Source organism: Oryctolagus cuniculus, chromosome 3 (assembly GCF_964237555.1).
Source record: "Oryctolagus cuniculus chromosome 3, mOryCun1.1, whole genome shotgun sequence".
Classification (NCBI taxonomy): Eukaryota; Metazoa; Chordata; class Mammalia; order Lagomorpha; family Leporidae; genus Oryctolagus; species Oryctolagus cuniculus.
In genome coordinates, this window is record NC_091434.1 from 51,620,967 (window position 1) to 51,648,665 (window position 27,699).

General features: G+C 39.0%; 1 pseudogene; it reads left to right on the plus strand.

Annotated features, from left to right (window-relative positions):
• LOC100354939 (NADH dehydrogenase [ubiquinone] flavoprotein 2, mitochondrial-like) overlaps nucleotides 1–26,922 on the plus strand; it is a 157,065-nt pseudogene extending 130,143 nt beyond the window's left edge.
• Nucleotides 26,923–27,699: the final 777 nt, after the last annotated feature.

Genomic DNA, 27,699 nt, shown 5'->3' on the forward strand with positions numbered 1-27,699 from the left:
TTCCCCTCAACATTGCCTAGAAACAACGCTTCTTTTTTTTTTTTTTTTTTTTTTTTTGATTTGTAGTTTTATTGAACTGCATTGCCTCATGGTCATTATTTTAAAGCACTGTTGCAATTAGATTTTCTTTTTTTTTTTTTAACTTTTATTTAATGAATATAAATTTCCAAAGTACAACTTATGGATTACAATGGCTTCCCCCCCATACCGTCCCTCCCACCCACAACCCTCCCCTTTCCCACTCCCTCTCCCCTTCCATTCACATCAAGATTCATTTTCGATTATCTTAATATACAGAAGATCAGTTTAGCATACATTAAGTAAGGATTTCAACAGTTTGCTCCCACACAGATCAGACCTATTGTCATGTTTAATCCCAGTGAGAGTCAAGTTGGGAATTGAAACAAAGCTTCTTAATGACATAATATTCTTGCATTATATTAAAGTATTAAAAATAATTAAGAGAGGCCAGTGCCGTGGCTCAATAAGCTAATCCTCCGCCTTGTGGCGCTTGCACACCGGGTTCTAATCCCAGTCGGGGTGCCGGATTCTGTCCCTGTTGCCCCTCTTCAGGCCAGCTCTCCACTATGGCTCGGGAGTGCAGTGGAGGATGGCCCAAGTACTTGGGCCCTGCACCCCATGGGAGACCAGGAAAAGCATCTGGCTCCTGGCTTTGGATCAGCGTGATGCGCTGGCCGCAGCGCACTGGCCGCAGCGGCCATTGGAGGGTGAACCAACGGCAAAAAGGAAGACCTTTCTCTCTGTCTCTCTCTCTCTCACTGTCCACTGTGCCTGTCAAAAAAAATTTTTTAAAAAATAATTAAGAGAAGGTAAAAATTATTTTAGCATTTTTTAGAAAACTTTCATTTAATAAATGTAAATTTCAAAAGTATGACTTTTGGATTATAGCGGCTTTTCCCCCCATAACCACCCTCCCACCTTCAAACCATCCCATCTCCTACTCCCTCTCCCATCCCATTTTTCATTAAGATTCATTTTTAATTATCTTTATATACAGAATATCAACTTAGTAAATACTGTCATTGACCTAGATCTATGTCTGTCTATCCACCCTTCACTATGCTTCAATAATTGCTTAAGATACTTTAAAAATGAAAAATATAAATTATATATAAATCATACATATATTTCCATATTTAAATATATATTTTCACATTTACTATAGTAAATTCAGATCTAACTAACCTCTCAAATAAAAATAGGTTTCAGAGAGATTGAGGCCTGTCAACCCCTAGATGAACGTAGAACACACATGTCTAAGGTAGTTCAGAATCTGCTACTGGGAGACAGGAAGAACAACAATATTGAGGTTATCAGTGATGTAACTGGCAGGCAACAAAGGTGAAAGTTAAGTTTCTAAAAGCAGTGTAACTGTTTGTGAATAAATGCAGCAATCTCAGCTTTAGGTAGCATGATACATATAAACAAGAAATGGAGTATGATTGGGTTTCAAAGAATGGAAATATATGAAATTTGGGATGGACTTTTAGTCATTGCTTTGAGTAATGACCATTCATCAGGCAGTGGACAGAACTAGAGAGATTTTTTCCCTCACATTGAGGTACTCAGAATTTGTCTCAAGTAGATGCAGAAGTACCCACAGCTGAAGACACTAAAAAAAGAATCTTTTATTCTCTTAGAAGTCTTTCATAATCTCTTCTAATTTCTGAATCACATAAATTAATGGGTTTGGAAGTAAAATACAAATATTCTAATGTTAAAATAATTTATAAAATAAGACATGCATAAAAAAGAAATCTTACTAATAACCTCAAGAATATAGACTACCTCCCAAAAAGTGAGTGGAATGGTGGTGACCAGAGGGTGGCAAGTGAGAGAAGGTTAATTAATGGGTATTAAGTTATAGTTAGGGGGGCGGAGCCAAGATGGCGGAATAGTGAGGGCGCGCACCGATAGTCCGGGAAAATTTAGTTTAATAAAAGGGGAGTTACGGTAGCCTCAGAAAAAAGAACCAGGAAAATATTGCAGAGGAAACTCTTCTGGATCCAGTGGTCGTGAATCGGAGGACCTACTGGGAGAACAAGGTCGCCCACCGCGCGAAAGCCAAGCCGCGGGACCCAGCCGCGGAAGCCCAGCCGCGGAAGCCGAGCCACGGGACTGAGCTGCGCAAGCTGCAGGGTCTGCGCGCAAGTGCTCGAAGGAGAGTGCAACAGCGGGGAGACTTGGGACGTCCAGGGCTCCGAGTCCACACATCGGCGCTGGAAGGGGAGCGGACCTGCGTGGAGAGCGTGGGAGCCCACAGTTCGGGACACCAGCGGCAGACTCAACACACCAGCGCTGGAACGGGAGGTGAGCCGAACCTCAATAACCCGAGACACCGGCAGGCAAGCGGAGAGAGGAGACTAGAGTGAACGACCCCCGGGGCGGGGGGGGGACTACACCAAGCTAACTGGAAGAGAGAGAGAGGAAAAAAAAAAGGTGACTGGTACGGACACGGGTTTCTCTCTCTCCGCTCACCTCTCAAGGGCGAGCAAGACAAAGAGCAGGCGCCATCTTGGACATACGTCATAAACAGAGCGACCTCAGGTCTGCACCGGCCCTGAGCCTAGGAGAAAAACCTGACTCTGGGCGGGGCGAATTAACAGGAGATTAGGACCTAGCAAATTTATGGTGCTACTGAACTGAGACTGTGAAAAAAGAGACGGTGGGGGAGAGAACTCACGGAATTCACGTGAGCACTCTCCAGAGACGCTACAATTCCGTAACTTTGGCAACCCAGTGGGAGACTGAAGGAGAATTTGAGCCCACTCTGAGGGCCGAACAGATTCCCTGTGTGGTCCTTGGGAAAGAGCTTCTGATCTCTGGCTCCTGCGGGTATATCATTTGCCTGCTAACTACCTCCTGTGCAGAATAACTTCCCTTTTGAATCAAAAAAAAGAGAGAGAGAGAGAGAGAGAGGTTTACACGCCTAACCTGGGAGTGTCACCTTTGGCACACCAAACAGAGCTCTCAGGCCACACCCATCTCAAGCCCTAAGGCTCCATCAAAAACAGATAGTCCACTTAATCTAGAGTCATAGTATAACAAGAAAAAGCACCACAGTGAAGAAACCAAATATCTCCAATATGACAAATAACAAACGCAAAAACCAAGGTAATAAAAACAAGGAAGTCACCATGACGCCCTCAAATGAAAAAGACACCCCAATTCAAGATTATGAGGATGATGACATAGAAGAAATGCAAGAAGCAGATCTCAAAAAATTGATAAGAACATTAAGAAGTTCTCAAAAACAAATTCTTGAACTACAGAAATCCTTAATGGACAAGATAGAAAATCTCTCTCGTGAAAATGAAATATTAAGGAGGAATCAAAATGAAACAAAACAACTAGTACAACAGGAAACTGGGATAGTGACTGAAGTGAAGAATTCAATAGATCAGATGAAAAACACAACAGAGAGCCTTACAAACAGAATGGGAGAAGCAGAAGAGAGAATATCGGACTTAGAAGACAGAGAACAGGAAAGGATACAGTCAGACCAAAGAAAAGAAGAGGAACTTAGAAATCTAAAACATATTGTCGGGAATCTTCAGGATACTATTAAAAAACCCAACATTCGGGTTCTAGGAGTTCCTGAAGGCATGGAGAGGGAGAAAGGATTAGAAGGCCTTTTTAGTGAGATATTAGCAGAAAATTTCCCAGGTTTGGAGAAGGACAGAGACATCCTAGTACAGGAAGCTCACAGAACCCCTAATAAACACGACCAAAAGAGATCCTCACCACGACACGTTGTAATTAAACTCTCCACAGTGAAACATAAAGAAAAGATCCTAAAATGTGCAAGAGAGAAACGTCAGATTACTCTCAGAGGATCTCCAATCAGACTCACAGCTGACTTCTCATCAGAAACTCTACAAGCTAGGAGGGAATGGCGAGATATAGCTAAGGTACTAAGAGAGAACAACTGCCAGCCCAGAATATTATATCCTGCAAAGCTATCATTTGTGAATGAAGGTGAAATAAAGACTTTTCATAGCAAACAGAAATTGAAAGAATTTGTTGCCACTTGTCCAGCCCTGCAAAAGATGCTTAAAGATGTGTTGCACACAGAAACACAGAAACACTGCCATCAATATGAAAGAAGGTAAAGGAAGGAAACCTCACAGCAAAAGATCACAGGGAATTCAAAGCATATATTAGAACTTATCTTTGGCAAATGGCAGGGCAAAGTTACCACTTATCATTAGTCACATTGAACGTGAATGGCCTGAACTGTCCAGTTAAAAGACACCGTTTGGCTGATTGGGTTAAGGAACAAAACCCATCTATTTGCTGCTTACAAGAAACACATCTTTCCAACAAAGATCCATACAGACTGAAAGTGAAAGGCTGGAAAAAGATATACCATGCCAACAGAAATGAGAAAAGAGCGGGCGTAGCCATCTTAATATCAGACACCATAAACTTTACCACAAAAACCGTTAAGAGAGACAAAGAGGGACACTACATAATGAATAAGGGATCAATTCAACAGGAAGATGTAACAATTATCAATGTATATGCACCTAATTACAGGGCACCAGTTTATCTAAAAGATTTGTTAACGGACTTAAAGGGAGACTTAGACCCAATACAATAGTACTGGGGGACTTCAATACTCCACTCTCAGAAATAGACAGATCAATAGGACAGAAGATCAACAAGGATACAGTAGATTTAAACGACACTATAGCCCAAATCTAACAGATATCTACAGAACTTTCAATCCTACAGCTAAAGATTTTACATTCTTCTCAGCAGTACATGGAACCTTCTATAGGATTGACCACATACTAGGCCATAAAGCAAGTCTCAGCAAATTCAAAAGAATTAGAATCATACCATGCAGCTCCTCAGACCATAAAGGAATGAAGTTGGAAATTAGCAACTCAGGAATCCCTAGAGCATACGCAAACACATGGAGATTGAACAACATGCTCCTGAATGAACAATGGGTCATAGAAGAAATCAAAAGAGAAATCAAAAACTTTCTGGAAGTAAATGAGGATAACAGCACAACATACCAAAACTTATGGGACGCAGCAAAAGCAGTGTTAAGAGGGAAGTTTATATCAATAGGTGCCTACATCAAGAAATTGGAAAGGCACCAAATAGATGAGCTTTCAAATCACCTCAAGGATCTAGAAAACCTACAGCAAACCAGACCCAAATCTAGTAGGAGAAGAGAAATAATTAAAATCAGAGAAGAAATCAACAGGATTGAATCAAGAAAAACATTACAAAAAATCAGCCAAACAAGGAGCTGGTTTTTTGAAAAAATAAAAAAAATTGACACCCCATTGGCCCAACTAACTAAAAAAAGAAGAGAAAAGACCCAAATCAATAAAATCAGAGATGAAAAAGGAAACGTAACAACAGACACCACAGAAATAAAAAGAATCATCAGAAATTACTACAAGGACTTGTATGCCAGTAAACAGGGAAACCTATCAGAAATGGATAGATTCCTGGACACATGCAACCTACCTAAATTGAACCAGGAAGACATCGAAAACCTAAACAGACCCATAACTGAGACAGAAATTGAAACAGTAATAAAGGCCCTCCCAGCAAAGAAAAGCCCAGGACCAGATGGATTCACTGCTGAATTCTACCAGACATTTAAAGAAGAACTAACTCCAATTCTTCTCACACTATTCAGAACAATCGAAGAAGAGGGAATCCTCCCAAATTCTTTCTATGAAGCCAGCATCACCTTAATTCCTAAGCCGGAAAAAGATGCAGCATTGAAAGAGAATTACAGACCAATATCCCTGATGAGCATAGATGCAAAAATACTCAATAAAATTCTTGCCAATAGAATGCAACAACACATCAGAAAGATCATCCACCCAGACCAAGTGGGATTTATCCCTGGTATGCAGGGATGGTTTAATGTGCGCAAAACAATCAATGTGATACACCACATTAACAGACTGCAGAAGAAAAACCATATGATTATCTCAATAGATGCCGAGAAAGCATTTGATAAAATACAACACCCGTTCATGATGAAAATTCTAAGCAAACTGGGTATGGAAGGAACATTCCTCAATACAATCAAAGCAATCTATGAAAAACCCACAGCCAACATCCTATTGAATGGGGAAAAGTTGGAAGCATTTCCACTGAGATCTGGGACCAGACAGGGATGTCCACTCTCACCACTGCTATTCAATATAGTTCTGGAGGTTCTAGCCAGAGCTATTAGGCAAGAGAAAGAAATTAAAGGGATACAAATTGGGAAGGAAGAACTCAAACTATCCCTCTTTGCAGATGATATGATTCTTTACTTTGGGGACCCAAAGAACTCTACTAAGAGACTATTGGAACTCATAGAAGAGTTTGGCAAAGTGGTAGGGTATAAAATAATGCACAAAAATCAACAGCCTTTGGATACACAGGCAATGCCACAGCTAAGGAAGAACTTCTAAGATCAATCCCATTCACAATAGCTAAAAAACAATCAAATACCTTGGAATAAACTTAACCAAGGACGTTAAGGATCTCTACGATGAAAATTACAAAACCTTAAAGAAAGAAATAGAAGAGGATACCAAGAAATGGAAAAATCTTCCATGCTCATGGATTGGAAGAATCAATATCATCAAAATGTCCATTCTCCCAAAAGCAATTTATAAATTCAATGCAATACCAATCAAGATACCGAAGACCTTCTTCTCAGATCTGGAAAAATTGGTGCTGAAATTTATATGGAGGCACAAGAGACCTCGAATAGCTAAAGCAATCTTGTACAACAAAAACAAAGCCGGAGGCATCACAATACCAGATTTCAGGACATACTACAGGGCAGTTGTAATCAAAACAGCATGGTACTGGTACAGAAACAGATGGATAGACCAATGGAACAGAATTGAAACACCAGAAATCAACCCAAACATCTACAGCCAAATTATATTTGATCAAGGATCTAAAACTAATTCCTGGAGCAAGGACAGTCTATTCAATAAATGGTGCTGGTAAAATTGGATTTCCACGTGCAGAAGCATGAAGCAAGACCCCTACCTTACACCTTACACAAAAATCCACTCAACATGGATTAAAGACCTAAATCTACGACCTGACACCATCAAGTTACTAGAGAACATTGGAGAAACCCTTCAAGATATTGGCACAGGCAAAGAGTTTCTGGAAAAGACCCAGGAGGCACAGGCAGTCAAAGCCAAAATTAACTATTGGGATTGCATCAAATTGAGAAGTTTCTGTACTGCAAAAGAAACAGTCAGGAGAGTGAAGAGACAACCGACAGAATGGGAAAAAATATTTACAAACTGTGCAACAGATAAAGGGTTAATAACCAGAATCTACAAAGAGATCAAGAAACTCCACAAAAACAAAACCAACAACCAACTTAAGAGATGGGCCAAGGACCTCAATAGACATTTTTCAAAAGAGGAAATCCAAATGGCTAACAGGCACATGAAAAAATGTTCAAGATCATTAGTAATCAGGGAAATGCAAATCAAAACCACAATGAGATTCCACCTCACCCCGGTTAGAATGGCTCACATTCAGAAATCTACCATCAACAGATGCTGGCGAGGATGTGGGGAAAAAGGGACACTAACCCACTGTTGGTGGGAATGCAAACTGGTCAAGCCACTATGGAAGTCAGTCTGGAGATCCCTCAGAAACCTGAAGATAACCCTACCGTTCGACCCAGCCATCCCACTCCTTGGAATTTACCCAAAGGAATTTAATTGGCAAACAAAAAAGCGGTCTGCACCCTAATGTTTATTGCAGCTCAATTCACAATAGCTAAGACCTGGAACCAACCTAAATGCCCATCAACGGTAGACTGGATAAAGAAATTATGGGATATGTACTCTTTAGAATACTATACCGCAGTAAGAAACAACGAAATCCAGTCATTTGCAACAAAATGGAGGAATCTGGAACACATCATGCTGAGTGAAATAAGCCAGTCCCAAAGGGACAAATACCATATGTTCTCCCTGATCGGTGACAACTGACTGAACACCAAAAAGGAAACCTGTTGAAGTGAAATGGACACTATGGGAAATGGTGACTTGATCAGCATAGCCCTGACTGTTAATGAACAACTTAATACATTATCCCTCTTAGTAGTTGTTTTGTCTGTTCTACTTAATATGACTGGTTTAATTCTGTAATTAATACACAGTTATTCTTAAGTGTTGAAATTTAACTGAAATGTGATCCCTGTTAAACATAAGAGTAGGAATAAGAGAGGGAAGAGATGTACAATTTGGGACATGCTCAAGCTGACTTGCCCCAAATGGTAGAGTTAGAAACATACCAGGGGATTCCAATTCAATCCCATCAAGGTGGCATGTACCAATGCCATCTCACTATTCCAAGTGATCAATTTCAGTTCACAATTGATCATAATGAAAGGACTAAGAGTCAAAGGGAGCACATAAACAAGTCTAGTACCTGCTAACACTAACCGATGGAATAAATAAAGGGGAGAGTGATCCAACATGGGAAGTGAGATACTCAGCAGACTCATAGAATGGCAGATGTCCTAAATAGCACTCTGGCCTCAGAATCAGCCCTAAAGGCATTCGTATCTGGCTGAAAAGCCCATGAGAGTATTTCAGGCATGGAAAGCCAAGACACTCTGGCAAAAGATCTCTGTGAGTGAGATCCCAGTGGAAAGAACAGGTCATCAAAGAAGGAGGTACCTTTCTCTGAAGGGAGGAGAGGACCTCCACTTTGACTATGACCTTGTCTAAACAAGATAAGAATTGGAGAACTCAGAGGGCTTCCATAGCCTTGGGAACTCATGACTGGAGCATAGGGAGATTACTGATGCCATAGACAGGAGTGTCAATTGGTAAAGTCAACAACAGGAGTCACTGTGCACTTACTCCTCATGTAGGATCTCTGTCCTTAATGTGCTGTGCATTGAGATTTAATGCTATAACGAGTACTCAAACAATATATTTCACTTTGTGTTTCTATGGGGGTGCAAACTGTTGAAATCTTTACTTAATGCATACTAAACTGATCCTCTGTAAAAAAAAAAAAAAAAAATTATCAACTCCCAACTTGACTCTCACTGGGATTAAACATGACAATAGGTCTGATCTGATTTCATCATCATTTAAAAAAAATCATCTATTATTCCTCACTTTATGTTTCTGTGTGAGAGCAAACTGTTGAAATCCTTACTTAATGTATACTAAGCTGATCTTCTGTATATTATGCTATAACCAGTACTCACACAGCATTCCACACTCCGTGTTTCTGTGTCGGTGCAAACCATCGAAATCCCAACCCAATATATGCTAAATTGATCTTCTGCATACAAAGATAATCTAAAATTAAAAAAATACACAATTACTCTTAGGTGTTTAATTAATGCTATAACTAGTACTCACGTAGTATTCTTTTTGCTTCCAAACTCATTTATTTTTATTTTTTTTAACTTTTATTTAATGAATATAAATTTCCAAAGTACTGCTTTTGGATTACAATGGCTTTCCCCCATAACATTCCTCCCACCCGCAACCCTCCCCTTTCCCACTCCCTCTCCCCTTCCATTCACATCAAGATTCATTTTCGATTCTCTTTATATACAGAAGATCAGTTTAGCATACATTAAGTAAAGATTTCAACAGTTTGCTCCCACACAGAAACATAAAGTGAAAAATACTGTTTGAGTACCAGTTATAGCATTAAATCTCAATGTACAGCACACTAAGGACAAAGATCCTACATGAGGAGAAAGTGCACAGTGACTCCTGTTGTTGACTTAACAAATTGACACTCTTGTTTATGGCATCAGTAATCACCCTAGACTCTTGTCATGAGCTGCCAAGGCTATTGAAGCCCCCTGAGTTCACTGACTCTGATCATATTTAGACAAGGCCATGGTCAAAGTGGAAGTTCTCTCCTCCCTTCAGAGAAAGGTACCTCCTTCTTTGATGACCCGTTCTTTCCACTGGGATCTCACTCTTGGAGATCTTTCATTTAGGGTGGTTTTTTTTTTTTTTCCCCCAGAGTGTCTTGGCTTTCCATGCCTGAAATACTCTCATGGGCTTATCAGCCGGATCCGCATGCCTTAAGGGCTGATTCTGAAGCCAGAATGCTGTTTAGGACATCTGCCATTCTATGGGTCTGCTGTGTATCTCACTTCCCATGTTGGATCATTCTCTCCCTTTTTGATTCTATCAGCTAGTATTTGAAGACACTATTCTTGTTTATGTGCTCCCTTTGGTTCTTAGTCCTATCATTATGATCAATTGTGAACAGAAATTGATCACTGGAACTAGTGAGATGGCATTGGTACATGCCACCTCGATGGGATTGAATTCGAATCCCCTGGTATGTTTCTAACTCTACCATTTGAGGTAAGTCAGCTTGAATATGTCCCGAATTGCACATCTCTTCCCTCTTTTATATTCCCAGTGAATAGTCTACTTTATGTGACATACTTTAAGAGCCTGTGTCCTATGAAGTTTGACTTTATTTACTATCCTTAATCCATAATACTCTGTTGCTAGCCTGGGATCACGAGAACCAGCATATATTGAACACTTGCATAGGGAAAGACTCTGTTCTAAAACTGTATTCAATAAATATTCATTCATTTAATTCCACATATAAGCCACAGATTAAACTGAAGAACATACTGTTTAGGAGACTTGATAAAAGTACATGGCAAGTGAGCTTGGAATGAAAATTTGGCAAAATATTTCCACAGCCCACTCACTCAACCAAATGTGCACAACCTCAGGATGATATAGAAGTTCTCAATAAAGCCCATAACCCAAACCAGGCGACAGGAGAGTATGAGGAAAGGCAGATGTTGCAAGGATCAAATTTTGGAGAATGCAGGCAGCTAATGTGTGGGGGAAAAGGCACAGGGAGAAACTTTTCCTAATGGTTGATTTATATTGAACAAATGCTTCCAGATTTTGGTTTGTTTCTAAAAGCAAGGATTTTACAATTTCCTGCAAAATTTTAAAATGCAGACACATTTTCATTTGTCTTTCCTTCACTTTATTTTATTTTTAAACCATTTTAACATTTTGTCATATTCTCTTAATATGCCAACTATATTTATATATAACACACACAAATTTAATTTTCTGAAAGTGATATATTTTATACTACATAATGTAGAATTCATGATACAGATCATAAAATGGGGAAATAATGGTATATTATTATGTAAATATATAATGTGTTGAAAACAACATTTATAAATATCTGTATACCAAATAATGTGGCATCAGCCATGTACATTTGCATACATAAGAAGAAAACATGTGATATTTGTCTAACTGCATTTGGCTTATTTCATCTTCTGTAACGATCCCCACTTCCATTACTTCATTACAAATGTCAGAATTTTATTCTTCTCCATAGTAGAGAAATATTCAGTGCTGTGTATATAACACATTTTCCTTATCCATTGATGGCCATCTAGATTGAAACCATGTATTTATTGTAGTGAAAGGTGCTGTAATAAATTTGGGAATACATATATAACTTCTATATCTTTACTTCATTTACTTGAGATGTATTACCATAAATTGGGTCATATGGTATATCTATTTTTAGTTTTATGAGCAATCATTCTACTTTTTCCATAATGATTATAATTTTTGCATTGCTACCAATAGTGTAGAAGGTTTCCCTCCCTATTCCTCACAATATCAAGAGCATTTGTTATTTTTTGTCTTTTTAGTAATAGCTGTTCTTACTGGAGTATGATGATACGTCATTGTGATTTTTATTTACATTTTCCTGATGGCTAGCAATGCTGACATATTTTCATGTGTTTGTTGGTAATTTGTATTTCTTCACTTAAAAATTTTTATTTATATAGTTTGTTCATTTTCTAACTAGACTGCTAAATTTTTAAACTTGTACAATAAAAATTACAAAATATTAATGGAAGAAATTAAAGAAGATACAAAAATAAAGAAAGGAAATAATTAGTATGACAATGTCAACACTACCCAAAGCAATTTACAGATGCGATTCAATCCCCATCAGAACACCAAGGACACTCTTCTCAGAACTGTATTTTATAATGTAGCAGTGTAAATTTTTATATCTTCTTCTTTGGGCCAATGTATGCTTAAGATTATTTTCTTTATCACCTGATCTCTGTGTTCATTTTCTTAAAAGTATATATAACTAACCCATAGACTCAATTTTTATGAAGTGTAATTTATCATTTTTTCTATTGTTGCTTTCATGTTTATTGCTGATACTTATTCAGCATAACAGTTGCATAAAGTAAGATTTTATATTCATTAAATTTAAGTTTTCATACAAATATACAAGGTAATTGTACCATTTGTTGAACACAATTTTTACACTGTAGAGGATGAAATGACTTACCTTTGGAATATCAAATAATTTAATTCATTAAATTAATGAAATAGAATTTTTATCATTCCAACATTACTGAAAACATTTTGGCATATCTCAGTACCAATATATAGTTAAAATTACCATAAAACTAATAGAAGGGATATTTCTGAAAATCAAAACTGAATGTTTAGTTCACAGTCATCTGGAATAGAGTTCTTTACATTTCAATTACATTAGGTTGATACATTATTAATACCTTTATTACTTTGGGTCTGTCAATTTTAAAGGTAATATTTACAGCTCCAATGATTATTACAAGTTTCTCTGTTTCTTCCTTTATCTTTGTAATATTTTACTACATATAGCACTATTATTACAACCACACATAGAAGTATCAACTCTATGCATTTTAGAAAAACATGTGGCACAAAATAATAGTAAAGTTAAATCTTTGAGATTTAAATAATTTAGTTTATGGCATTTTCTATTTTCCTCAAATTATTGCTTTTGGAGGTACAGTAGCAGGGAGTGGGATCAGAAGTGGAGTAGCCAGGAATCGAACAAGTGCCCGTTAGGGATGCTGGCACCACAGGAAGTAGCTTAAACTGCTATGTACCACCAGCGAATATTATTGCACTTTTTATCATTTTGATCTGAATTTGGGAAACCTTAAAGTTTATCATCAGTAATTTTCCATATTGTTCTTTAGATTGTAGCTGACATGGAATGCTTCTCCCAGTTCATGTCATAACTCATAATCTCAGAACACATCTTGTTTTTCCCTGTGGATATGTGAGTCAAAAGCCAAACTACTATACAGTCCAATATGGTACAGGTTTTAATGTAACACTGGCAGTGGCCAATTTGACAAAAGACATGTGAATAATTTTACAGATCTACGTATATTCTTCGCATCTCCAGTTTTCTATTCATTCCTTACACAAAGCATTTTAGTTGCGTCTCTTGCCCTGAGCAGATTTAATTCTTGCCCTCAAGATCTCACTTCCCATTTACAAATTCCTTTCAAAGTATTTTTCCTGCAACAAAATATAACATCTTCTTTAAAAAGAGGAATTCTACACTAGTTATGAAGATAACACATCTTCAACTTCATTAGAAATATATCATTCTTTATTGAATTCTTACCATAAGTAAGAAGATGGCTGAATTAAGCATTGTGGATGGTTTCTCATCACTGAAAAGCCACCATAAATCACACCAAACGCGGAAGTTAAAGGAAAAGTGGTAGTGGTATGTGTGTGGGAGGGAGGACCTGAAAAGCTGGGAACAGAGGATGAGAGAGGGTGACAAAGGGAGCCTATGCAGGAAAGCAGGTCTTTTTTAGCCTTTCAGGGAAAAGGATGTGGGAGCAGTGAATCCCGTTAGGGTGGGGTGAAGCTGATGATTGTGATTGGACCATGTGGTCACCTGACTTTAATTGTACAAGATGGCAACTGGGCTAGAACCTAAAATGGTACCTGAGGTTTAAGAAGACACCTCAGATAAGACAGCACTGGTTTTACGAACATTCTCCCCTTTTGTTTTTATAAAGCAAGTGTCCTGTAGGATCACATCAGCTCCAAGAGCCCAGGAGGTGTTGAGGGACCATGATCTATCTTCTACAGCTACTTCTTGCTGGCATGGAGCTATGAGCCACTCTCTACAGTTGGGATAACATCTCAATTCTTGATCTACTGGATGGGGAGCCAAGTATATCCCAGTAGATAGCATTTGGTTGACTGCCTTGTTGGTGAAGGCTTTAGTTGATTCCATTATCACCTCCTGTAAACACTTAGACAAGGTAGTACAAAAGACAGATAAGAGTAGCAGCCAATGGTCCTGGGAGTAGCATTAACGAAGTAGTGAGGGGACTCCATAGGGAGAAAGAGAGGAGAGGCTCTCTGTACCCTAGGGCAGACTGTTTAATAGATGCGTCAATTTGTTAGAGATTTTTACCATTTTGTTCTACCTGGCCCAATTGATTAGCATAATGGCAACATTGTTTTCCCAGAAAAACACAAGTTCCTCCATTTTTAGCCCTTAGAAGGTCCAGAGCTCATCTATTTTGTAACACTACATCTGCCAGTGAGGTGATCTGATTTGGGAGGCTCCAAATAGCATCTGCTGAAGTTTCAATGGACTTGGTGACCTCCTCTCCTAGTTGTTGGAGTTGTTCTTGGAACTGGCTAATAGACTTAATAGACTGTGGCCTAGAGCAGTTCCTGAGACCACTTCCAAAGAGATGGTAGCTGCAAAGCTGATTCCAATCAAGACTGGGAGAAAGATTGCTCATCTCTTCTGGGAATAGTCTGTAAAAGGTACTCTGAGTAGTCATATAATGTATGATGGAGAGAAAAGAACACTAATACACACGGACCAGGTGTAAAACTGTTGATCCAAGTGTATAGGGTATAATTACAGAGAAATGGATTTCCAGGTGGACTAGAAAGGGAAGTTGTGGAAGTGATGACTATATTGATGACACAAGGAATGTTATGTGGCAAAAGCTTGTTAGGTTGTTCTGTATGTTGGTAATTCAACATGTTGCATCTTGTCCTTCTGATTGTAGAAGATGACTGATGATTTTCTGAGGTTTAGGGGTACAGGAGTTTGTAGAAGCAGAAACATTAGTGAGTAGGATAGCCACGATGGGAGGTTCCCAAAGGGCTGTGCATATAAAGCATTGATGTTGGTAAAGGGCTGAGGGTAAAGTAGAATTGGGTGGTTGATAAAGTAGGGTGAGAGACAGATTGATGAGTTATAGCCACGTTAAGGGAGGTTTGGACAGGTTAATTAGTTGGGACAGGTGTTTAGAGCACTCCTTTACTATATCAACCACCACATCTGTGGGAGCTGTCGGAAGCTGGGTATAGGCCCTGATAACTTTGATGGTTCTGTTGAGATCTTGCATGTTAGAAATTCTATATAAAGTGATGAATCCCTCATTCCATCTTGCCAATCCTGAAGGTAGGGGTCAGTTACAGTGAAGGCTAAAAGGGGTTTGACTCAGTGGTCTTCGTCTACCTGTGGCCTCCAAGCTAGAATGTTTTTACCTTGGGGCAGGATCTTAGGGAGTTGTTTTCCCAGGAGGCCATAACTCTGGTTGGTATAGTAATACTTACAGGACCATGATGAGCACCCTTTCCAATAAGCATCGTTACATGACCATGTGTTGTCCTTAGTTAGGCAGAGATAAAATGGATTTGCTCTAAATTGAAATAAACAATATCTAGCCAAGTGAACACAATTACCTGAGCAGGCCTGAGCAAAATCGAAGTACAGAGTAATAGGGCCTGCAAGCCCATGATGGGGCAGAAGGCAGTGTTAAATAATTTAGCAGGAGTGGAAGTGATGTAAATCTGAAATTGCCATGCATACTGTGAATGCAGGACAGGCACAAAAGAGCAGAAGAGATGAGATAACTGGGAAGGTCATCATGCTGTATGGCAGAGGGAGGCAGACAGTAAGAGGAGGTATGGAAAACTGTAGATCTCGAAGGGAGTGAAGTCTGAGGAGGTTCCCTGGAGGTGCAAATCTTTAATATCCAAAAGGAGCTGAGAAGGGTGGATGGACAAGGAGTGTGTTTGACATTCCTCCCACAGAAGTTATAGGAAGAGTTGGTAGCCGTATAAGAGAGGATCAGTACTTATCAGGTGTTGGAAATGGCAGGTGACTGGTGGTCACCATTTCTTAGAGGCGGGTTCATTAAACACAGAAGGGTCTCAGTTTTCAGGCACCGTTGGTAGTGGGACTTTAGTCTGGGTAAACTTGGCTGTGAATGGCCCTGTGGGAGCAACTGTATAATGAAGGGAGAGGGAACACTTAATGTGGGAGAAGCGGATCTTTCTGCTGTTAGGAGTAGTGAGAGTAACCCAGTAAGGTCTGGTTCATTTAGTTTGTAGTTTAATGGGAGTAGGGAACAAGGGGGGTGTGAAGAGGGCAGGAAGACCTCGTCGCCCACCATAATGGGAGGGAAGCTGTCTGAGGTGGTTGAACCAGGAACTGGGCAATAGGTATCTGCATATTTCCATCTGTTCAGAGATATCTGAGGAGAGATGAGAGCAGATGGGGCAGCAAGATTGGAGATTGGGAGTATATAGTTGCAGGAACCAAGGGACATCTGTACACCAATTCAAATGGCAAAATATTGAGAGGATTTTTTGGAAGGACCCTCATGAGGAGCAGACCAATGGGAATTGTTTAATCCAGTCCAAGTGAAGCTCAAGGGAGAGTTTGGTCAGAGCACTTTTTAGTGTATGATTTGTCTTTTCTACTTTTTCTGAGGATTGAGGGTGGTAAGGGATGTAGAAATGCCAGGGGATGTTAAGCACCTTGGTAAGTAGTTGAGTTTCCTGAGATGTAAATTTGGTACCATTGTCTGACTGGAGAGAGCCAGGAACCCTGAAGCTGGGAATAATCTCCTGAAGCAGGATGTTGGAAACTGTTAGTGCCCATTTGTTAGTAGTCAGAAAGGCCTCGACCCAGCAGAGAAGGTATCTACCAGTACCAAGAGATATTGAAAGCGCAGTACTCTGGGCATATGAGTGAAGTCAACCTGCCAGTCAGAGGCTGGCAGGTGTCCTCTGGCTTGATGGGAGAGAAGAGTGGGGGATGGAGGGTAGAGTTAAGGTTCATTTTTTGACATATAGAACAAGAAGAGGTGAGTTGTTGAAGATATTTGGTATCTTCTGGTGAGAGAGGATGAGACTGTTTGACAAATGATAATAGAGAAGAAATGTTTAGATGAAACAAATGGTGGGGATAGAATAAGATAACCTAGTAGAGGGCTACTGGGATTGCTGGCCTTGAGGGTAGTTTGTCAGTATAGCAGATGGAGGGGAGGACGAGCTAGAGGAAGAGGAAGACAGTGCCGCCTGGCGGGGTGCCTGGTCTGCACTGTTATTACCAGCTGTGATGGCAGAGTTATCAGTCCGATGAGCCTTACAAGTAGACAAGTTCAGTTTGTGTTGGAAGACGGGCTGCTTCTAAGAGAGGGGTTATGAAGGTAGCACTGGAGATGGCTGTCCCTTTAGTAGTAAGAAGGATCCTTTCTTTCCAGATTACCAAGTGGAATAGGAGGATAGTGCTGGTTTTACTAACAATCACCAGAATAACAATTCGCCTGAGCACAGGTGCAATGCTGGTTTCCAAGGTTCTCCCTTCTCAATTACAAATTATTTAGGCCAGAAAAGGCTATTTGGCTCACATTAGCACAATCCCAAGAGGTAGTCTTCCTTTCATATTGATGGAGCTTTTTCCTTACTAGTAATAGTAGGCATGCAATAAACTATTTCATATCCTAAAAGCTTTAACTTAAATATTCAACCCAGAGCTTAATTCATCTTTACAGTGTAGACAAAAGACACAATGAATGATGATACCACATACACTTAATGCACTGACAAATGTTATTTTATCCATGATGATTCTTCTGTAAAAATGTATCTTCTCTGACATTGTTATGTGTCAGTTGAGTTACTTGCCATTTCCAAACTCAGGTATTTCTGAGTTCATTTGTTTATCACAGCTCAAACGATGTCACACAATTTTTTAAAATTTTCTTTCCATAAAATCCTAATCCTACGCATTTTTTCAACAACTCCAGAGTTATTGTGGAGCTTTTTTATTTTGTTGACTCTAAATTATCACTAGCCTTTAATTCTGGTGATATAAGTTGTTGTATGCTTTTGGTGTGAGAAAACAAGTTTCCAAAGGGACTAATTGTCTTAAAGAAGTATTTTCCATATTAACAGTTACAAAAGTAATTTTATCTGGTCCTCAAAACTCACTTTTTCTTGAAGCTTACTACTTAGATCATTACATGTCTTGCTTTTGAAATGGTAAACTGTGTAGATTTTTTTTTAAAAAATAAACTAACAAATAAGCAAATAGTCTCCCTATCTTTCTATCTTTATGCTTTTTCATATGAAATGTGTTCTGTGTCCATCCAGCTGCGCTGGCTGAAAGTCAGGGCTGTGAGTCATTGCCTGATGGGCTCCACACACGAACAGGAACTAACAAAGAAAAACAGAAGATACTGTTCTTGGATTTTGCTTACAGATGAACATTAGGGAAGGGAAGTAATTGTGTGGTTTTCAATGAAGAATGTTTAGTTGTGTTTCTTTCTATTTGTTAGTGATATTAATATTTTCCATTTGTTTTAAGATATCAAAGGAATGGAACCATGATAAGAGAAGTGGTCCACAGAGATATCTCTTGATTGTATTTCAGCTAGGAAATTCCTTGATATTATCAGTAAAAATGTCATGGAAGCAAAACATCAGGAATGAATGGCAGACTGATTATGAATTTCTCAAATCCATAAAATCTTACAGTGACCAACCATTGACAATAAAGGGGCTTATCTAATTCTGTCCTTTTATCTCTATCTGAAAGTTGATTAAAAATATAGGATCTAAGACCCTTAGGAGTCTTATAAATTATGCTTAGAAATATTTTGGAATATTACTCCTAATTTTTATAGATAAGATAACCAACTTCCAGCAATCTTAAGGGATGTACCAATCCATACACAGATAAATTTCATCTGAATCAAGGCTAGCCTTCAGTCTCATGACCTCCTTTTGACTTCCAGTATATTCCTCCCATTATTTTCTCTTCTCCTGCTCTAATAATAATAAAATTTAAGATACAAAACCTCCTCAGTGAATCGTGGGTGGCTAGTGTTTAGTTAATGCCACATTGTCGATAATTAACTAAAATTATTATTTGAGGCATGCCATCGACTTGCTCTTGAGTTGACGATGGGTTAAACACAAGCATTAAATAATATTGATGGAATCCAGAAGGTTCAAATTAAAGAACAGTTGTGTTTCTCACTGCCAATCAGAAGAGAAGCAGATACACAAACACATTCTCATGCCTCATGGATGAGAAAGTTTTAATAAAGCCAGTTGGCTGAAACAATACTTTTTCTCTCCCTTTCCCTAAGGAGGAGAAGGGTGAGAAAGAGTCCAAGTGCAAAAGTGAATCTAAGGATGAAGATATGCCACGTAGCCACTCAGGAAGAAAAAAAAAAAAAAAAAACTCATTACAGATCTTTCAGAAGAGTAATAAGGGCACACACCCTATTTTCTAAAAGTTCAATAAATCTAATTATTTCTGCAATCATCTCCAAACTGTAAGTCATACTTCTCTCTGCTTTTTGTCCCCTGTAATTTTAATGGCTTCTTTCAATATACATGTATCTCATTTGAACAATAAAGCCCATGATTGTCTTAAAAACAGAGAAATGCAACTCTGCCTTTCATAACGTGAACAAGACTGCCTGGTCTAAAGTTGGTACTGTGTGAAGAATGGGGACACAGGATCACAATGAGGGCTATGTTGTTATATAATCACATATTTACAGGATGCAAACTTTGTGTATCAATCAGTATAAATCATTATAGAGTTCTTGGTGAACTTGATGTTCCTGTTAAGTGGCTAGGGCCCAAAAGCTTGGTGCAAGCCCCATTTTCCCAGGCATGTTGTGAACAGTAAAATGCCTGTCCTTTATCTTGTGGGCTCAGACAGTTAAGGATTGTATAAATATTGTTGACCACGTGGTGACTGTTATTTTTGACTTGCTTTGTAGGATCCAAATGCTAACTCCATTTGCTGAAGCCTCCTCTGGTGAAGTTCTGGAAAGTTTCAAGAAACAGTGATGAACTCCCTTAGGAATGCAGTTTCACAAAACCATCACGAAACAACAAACCTACGGGAGCTGGGAAAGTGCTGTGAAGTGTCATCTCAATGCCCATCCAAAAGGAGGAAAGGAGAGTGGATATTATAGCCTTGCCTTTTGTCCTCCTTTTCTCCAATCGGAGAGCCTGCCTCATGGTCTGAGAGGGTGGATACAGCATTCCTGGGAGAAACTGAAAGAGATGAGAAGGAAAACCATAAGGATTTGAGGCAGCAGGGGAAGGCAAGAGGATTCTGGAGTTGAAATTAGCCTGTTATGATTGCAGTTGTTTAATCTGGGGTGGTAGGAATTGCATTTGGATCGATAAAGAACTTTGGGTTGGGGACTCGGGAAGGTGAGGTAGGGCACGAAAATGGAAATACGTATATCACTGCCGAGGAAGTATTACCAACTCTTGGCTCAATTACTAAAGACTGGGAAAGGCTGGCACCATGGCTCACTTGGTTAATCCTCCGCCTGTGGCGCTGGCATCCCACATGGGCTCTGGGTTCTAGTCCTGGTTGCTCTTCTTTCAGTCCAGCTCTCTGCTGTGGCCTGGGAAGGCAGTGGAGGATGGCCCAAGTGCTTGAGCCCTGCATCCACATGGGAGACCAGGAGGAAGCACCTGGCTCCTGGCTTCGGATTGGCGCAGCACGCTGGCTGTGGCAACCATTTAAGGGTTGAACCAATGGAAGGAAGACCTTTCTCTGTCTCTCTGTCTCACTGTCTAACTCAATCTGTAAAAAAAAAAAAAAAAAAAAAAAGACTGGGAAGCCTGCAGGTATGTTCATGTCCAACGGCAGTCTGCAGAAAATTCAAATCCTCTTTTCATCCCATTTTCCAAAAATGTGTTGAAGCCTGCTTGCATTAGTCAGCTAAGTTGGTAAAGACACAAGTGATCATGGATCTCAATTCAATGTGAAGTTCCCTTGTGTCATATTTTGCTATCTTCTCCCAGGCAGGGCAGTCGGTCTCTTCCAAATGTGTCACTTTTATTTCAGATCATTTGTTTGCTACTGTTCTTTCCCAGAGAAAAGGATTATCATTTCTTAGAAATGATATTCCTCCTGGATAGAAAGGTAGACAGGAGGCCAGTGTTGAAGTGTAGTGGGTAAAGCTGTCCCCGTCAGGGCCAGCATCCAATATGGGCACTGGGTCAAGTCCTGGTTGCCCCACTTCCTTTCCAGCTCTCTGCTATGGCCTGGGATAGCAGTAGAAGATGGTCCAAGTCCTTGGCCCCTGCACCCACGTGGGAGACCTGGAAGAAGCTCTTAGCTCCTGGCTTCTGATCAGCACAGCTCTGGCCGTTACAGCCATCTTGGGGAGTGAACCGACAGATGAAAGATTCCTCTCTCTCTCTCTCTCTCTCTCTCTCTCTGCCTCTCCTTCCCTCTGTGTGTAACTCTGACTTTCAAATAAGTAAATAAACCTTTAAAAAAAAAAAGAAAGGTAGACAGACTATGCCAACAGAGAAATGCAAAACCCTGTGGGAAAAAAAAAAAGATAGAACAATGTTATTTTTTTAAAGAAAGCACTCTCTAATTCCTTTCATCTTATGTAGTGAGAAAATTTACTTCTGAGGTAAACTGCTCTCTTATTTAGGAAAGCCTCTTTAATCAAGTTTCCATTATAAGAAGTGAAGCTGCTACAAAGGCAAAGTTAAGAATCTATAAAAGCTCCCTTTGTAATGAAGTAAAAGGTGCTAACCTTTGAGAGAGGCAGGCTTCTTTTTATTTCTTCGCTTTGCATTGGTAAACATCAAGTTTCCTATTTAACAACATGATCTCTGAAAACATGGCTTATAAAAACATACTTTGTCCGGGGCCAGCACCGTGCCTCACTTGGTTAATCCTCTGCCTGAGACGCCAGCATCACATATAGGTGCCGGGTTCCAGTCCCAGTTGCTCCTCTTCCAGTCCAGCTCTCTGCTGACAGGGAAGGCAGTGGAAGATCCCTAAGTGCTTGGGCCCTGCACCCATGTGGGAGACCAGGAGGAAGCACCTGGCTCCTGGTTTCGGATCAGCGCAGTGCACCAGCCACAACACACCGGCTGTAGCGGCCATTTGGGGGGTGAACCAATGGAAGGAAGACCTTTCTGTCTGTCTGTCTGTCTGTCTGTCTCTCTCTCTCTAACTCTATCTGTCAAATAAATTAAAAAAAAAAAACATACTTTGTCCAAATAAACCTCTTGACCCCAAAGTATCATGATATAGGAAAATACAATAGATTTTGTAAGTAATTTAATAAATAATTTAAGATAATGCAATAAGTGATATACCAAGAATAACATTGCAATAAAATCCTGTGCTCATAAAAATTAATTATGGAGCTAAGCATGGTTGTAATTTAATGGAGAGAAGGGAGCAGCAAATCATGTCATGATAGGGTGGGAAATGGGGTTCCTAGAGTGGAGCTGTGTGAACTATAAGTGAGACTTGCTGAGTTATATGGTCTTTCTCTGCAATCCCTAAGGTGTGTTATTTCTTGCCTCACATGGGGTAGTAATAATAGCATCTGGAAGGTTCATTTTCATTATGTCTATAAACAAAAAGTATAATGTGCTCCTTTCTTACTATTTCCAAGGTTTGGCAAACTCAAATTCCTTCTACTTTTGCTTGAAGCTAAAACAAGAGGCAGAAAAACAAAGGCGTCATATACGTAGCAAGAAATGATGTAATGCTGTCTAGCACTCATTTTACTATGCAAAAGAATTATTAATTAAGGGCTATTCTTAACAAGGCATAATTCCCACTTTTAGGTTTTATTGCATAGTGAAGAGCTTTCTTTCGAGTTAGATGAACTTAGGCAAGAAGATGTGGGTAGAACAGATGTGGTCCAGTTCTGGAGACTGGTCTTATTTTTCAGAGTGCCCTCTGGATTTTCCTGCTCCATTGGCTTTGGCCTGGTCCTGGCCCTGCTCCGGTTTGCTCAGTTGCCTGTGCACGCATTCATCAGGTGAGACGCTATCGTGTCAGCACCGTGCCTCTCAGCTGCCACAGGAATCTAAGAGACAGGGAGCATGAGGATGCTTTCCAAAGTTTATCAAAATGAAAATAAGAGATAAGTTAATTGGGGAGTAAAAACTTTGGAAATCCATGCACAAGTAGGATTTCCAAATGTTCATGGAAAATGTATATTATGAAAAAACTGGTCATGTATTTCAAACTGTTTTGCATCAAGTAAATATATTCATTTTTCCATGAGTATTTTGAAGTACCCTCCCATGTAACAAAGTACTACAAAAACAAAAGCTGAGGAATAAAATTAAATTAAGTTGTAATTATTTTTTGCAGCAATACTGATGCATCAAAGGTGAATCAGTCTACACACACACACACACACACCCTTCCTCTGTCTGCTTATTTTGAAAAATAACATATGTCCATAATAAGCACTTGTTAATTGTTGTGATGGGCGCTGTATGAATGTAAGTAGTACTAGTGTTTTATTTTTGTTAGGTACTATCTGATCCAATCTCTCATTCAATAAAGTTTTTATTTCCACAACTCAACTTATAGAAGTCATCTATCCAATCTTTTCAAAATACTTTCTTGTTGAAATTTTACTGCACAATTTGCTGTGTCCAATCACACTCTTCACTTCTGCCCTCTGACGCTAGATGGAATTGAATTATTTATTCATTTATATTTTTTAAAAAATTTTATTTTATTTATTTGAAAGACAGAGTTACAGAGAGAGGTAGAGAAAGAGAGAGAGGTCTTCCATCCTCTGGTTCCCTTCCCAGATGGCCCCAACGGAACTGTGCAGATCCGAAGCCAGGAGCCAGGAGACTCTTCCAGGTCTCCCATGTGGGTGCAGGGGCCCAAGTCCTTGGACCATCTTCCACTGCTATCCCAGGCCATAACAGAGAGCAGGATTGGAAGAGGAGTATCCGGGACTAGAACTAGCCCTACATAGGATGCCAGCGCTTTAGGCCAGGGCTTTAACTTGCTGCACCACAGCGCTGGCCCCTATTCATTTATCTTAAGACATCCCCACCCACATTGTTCCTTCAGCACCAAGAGTATGCTTGATGTTGAGCTGAGTGCTAGGATTACAAGAAATAAAACAGACGTGACCAATATGGGGCTTACGAGTTAGTAGTCAGAAAAAAAATAAGTATTATAGTTACTAGCACAGAGTATATTTAAAGATAGGAATGGACTATTATTACAAAACAGGTCTCAGAACAGATACTGATTAAATTGCATCTTGAAAGATAATGTAGATTTCTTCAGGTATGACAGTCAAAAGTGAAAACTGGGAAAAAGCAATGAGGACAAAACCTGGCAGAGAGTATAAATATGAAGAACTCAGACTGGTGTGACAAAATCGTTTGTCCTAACTGGTGTCAGAGTGAGGATAGAGGCAACTGGCACAGACGGGCAGGGGATTTGATGGGAATCCTTATCCCAAGGGAATGTATAAGTCGTGCTGCAAGTTTGGACACGTTTTCCTAAAGCAATAGGGATTGGGGACTGATTTTAAGCAGGAGGGTTTTGTGTTCACACTTCAAAATATCACTGGGTTGTCGTGTAAAACAGAGGGAACACCAAGTCATGGAAGCATTTACTGCTGGAAATGGCCAGAGTGAGTCTGACGTCTCACTCATTGTGACAATGACCTCTGTTGTTCATAACGTGATTGCAAATGCCACGTGGGCTGTGATGATTTTGTAAGAAAATCAGTTACACTGTTCATTGATAGTGATGCAATGGGCAGCAGAAAACCTCAGTGTTTTTCACGATTTAAAAACAGTTGAGTTTAACAGACTAACTCCTTAGCTATATATACGGTAACATTATCTCTTAATTTTAGTCTATTGTCTTCACAATCAAGATCCATTTTTCTTTGATTTGATCAGATTCAAACATTTTTAAATTTTTCAGTGTAATTTAAACTAACACATCACTTTAAATTATCATTACTTTATTGTTAATTCAGTTTCATTAACTTTTTGCAGAAAAAGAAACTGGGTGAGAGATGCCATTATTGCCCAAATTCATAAAGCACAATGTGACAAAGAAAAGAAAGACTGGAATCCAGGCCTTCTGATGCAAGTCCAGTGTGTCTTTAGCTATGCAACAGCTTTCCCTGGGTATGCATTCCTCCATTGTTAAATTATTCAACCAGAATAGCTAATTTTCATACTGTCAGCCAAAAGGAATTGAGTTTGAAAATGCGTAAGTGTAGACTAGAGGGAATTAACAACTCATTCATTTTCTTGTGGAAAATTGCTTTCATTTTCAAACAGAATGAACTAATCTTTTTCTCACCCCACAGGCAAACATTAATTTCTTAGTAAAATTTGAATAGTCTCAGATGAAAGGGAAAAAAATTAAGATGAAAAAAGGAAAGAGCATTAGAAATATAATACTGGCCGAACCCAGCCCAAGGCTGCTTCCATTACTTTACTGATTCAAAATAAACGTGCTCCAGACCCAAAATATGTAGAGAACAAATAAATTTGGGTTCAAATACCCATACCAAAGGCTTTCAAATTATGTTATTTGTGCTTAAAAGCATATTTGAAAAATATTATTATTAGAAGTGATATCTTTTATAGGTTTCTAATTCTGTACAAGATGGCTTTATGTCAATATAATGTGTGACTAAAGTGATATATTGACCAGCTCTCATTTGGACCCCTGACATCCAGTGGTTTGTCATTAAAACTGTAAGAGCAGCAGCACAGGAAAAGTTATACGGTTGGTGTTTTCTCTTGGCTACCCCAGTGATACCACACTCACACCCAGATTGTGCCCATCCTCCCAACAAGACAAAGGCTGTTACGAGTGGCTTCAGAGTCCCACAGATGATTAGAGATATCTCCTAGCAGGACAGCAGTCTCTTCCTGAAGGAGGTCAACTTCATGCAGCAAAAATGGATGGCAGCAAAACATGTATCTGAGAGAGTTTGATCTTGGTATTTCAGAAAGTCTTGAGGTAATATTACATGGTTAAAGTGAGAATATTTTCTAATTCTTTATAATTACTTCATAATTTGGGCTTGTTTCCTTCTGTTATTTAAACCAAGGCAGGGAAAAACCTTAATTTTTTTCAGTGCTTAAGTCTTCAAAACCTCTTTCTGGCTTTATTTCTTTCACTTGTGCTTTTTTTTTTTTTTTTTTTTTTTTTTTTGCAATGTTATTCGAGTTATTTTTAAACAGTGACTAGATTTCATTGCCATTTAAAATCACAAAGGGCATTCAAATCTAAAATTACTTACAGCTTCTGACAAAATAATGCCTATAATCTGTGCTAAACCTTTTCCTATTTACAATTTTGTGAGCACCCTGTTAGAAATGTCCTTTAAATTTGCCACTGCCTTTACTCTTCTGTTCTTGATTGGCCTAATCATGATTGACAAGTGGTGCCACGAGGGTCTATGCTGGTGAATTTCTTGATTTTTCTAGGTACTAGCGGCCACCACACTCCATGCTTCCAGACCCCTATTTTTCATTCTCAAGGCTGACATTGACTGGCCCAAGTCTTCTCACACCTCTCCCACTTCCCCTGCTTTTAATTCCATCTTCCATTTATAAAGGACTCTTGTGCTTCCCCTCATCTCACCTGCTAATCCGGAATAGTTCCCTCATTTAAAGTTAGATACGCAACCTGCATTCCATCACTATTTTAGTTCCTTTTGCCATGTAACCTAACAAATTCACACATTTCAAGGGATCAAGGCCTGGGCATCTTAAGAGGCAGAATAGTGACATCCCAAGAGATGAACATTGAAAATTAATCGAAAAGAGTCATATTGCATTATTGCAACTTTATGATGAATCCAGAATACAGTATTCTGTAGAATCAGAAAACGAGTCACAGATTGCTGGGGAGCGGAAGAATGTCCGAGAAATGACTGCTGATGAGTAAGGGGTTTCTTTTTGAGTTTATGAAAATGTTCTAAAATTGATTGTGGTGGAGGTAATACTGCCCTGTATATGGTAAAAACCACTAAATCACACACTTTAAATGGATGAATTAAATATTATATATGTCTGAAGACTATTGTATCTATAAGCAAAATATCTAATAAAATTATAGCTATACATAAAACTATATAAAGATTTGTCTTATCTCCCTCAGTTTACAAACAATTGAATGATTACAGTCCCATTGTCACACTTTACAACCAAGAGATGGATATAAAGCATACACCAGGAAGCAGCAGCAACAGTATCTGCTTATTTTTAAAAATAAACTTGAAATAGTGAAATAATTTTATATTTGCATACAATCATATGAAATAAAACTAATACAGAGCAATTTCCGTGTGCCTAGTTTACTGCAACAGAAATGTACTGCAGAACTATAGGACAAGTCCTGGCCAGGGTGTCGAAGGCAACACAGTTAAGACAGAGTCAAGATTTGTTCATGATGTTTTCTTAAGACTGTTATCCAACTGGTGTTTAAAGGATCTGGTCTGCAGTGATATGGCCTGTTTTAGTCCTGACATTAGCAACATTTCTTTTATTATTATTTCTCTGTCAGTCTTGTTTGGAGTTTGATGGTTTTATTAATATGTTTTAAGAATTTTTTTTTTTGTTTCATCAGTTTTCTTTTTTGGCCTTCTATATCATGAAGTTTGTTCTTATCCTTGCTATCTCTTTGTTCTACTTGCTTTAGGCTTATTTTGGTCTTATTTTCCTA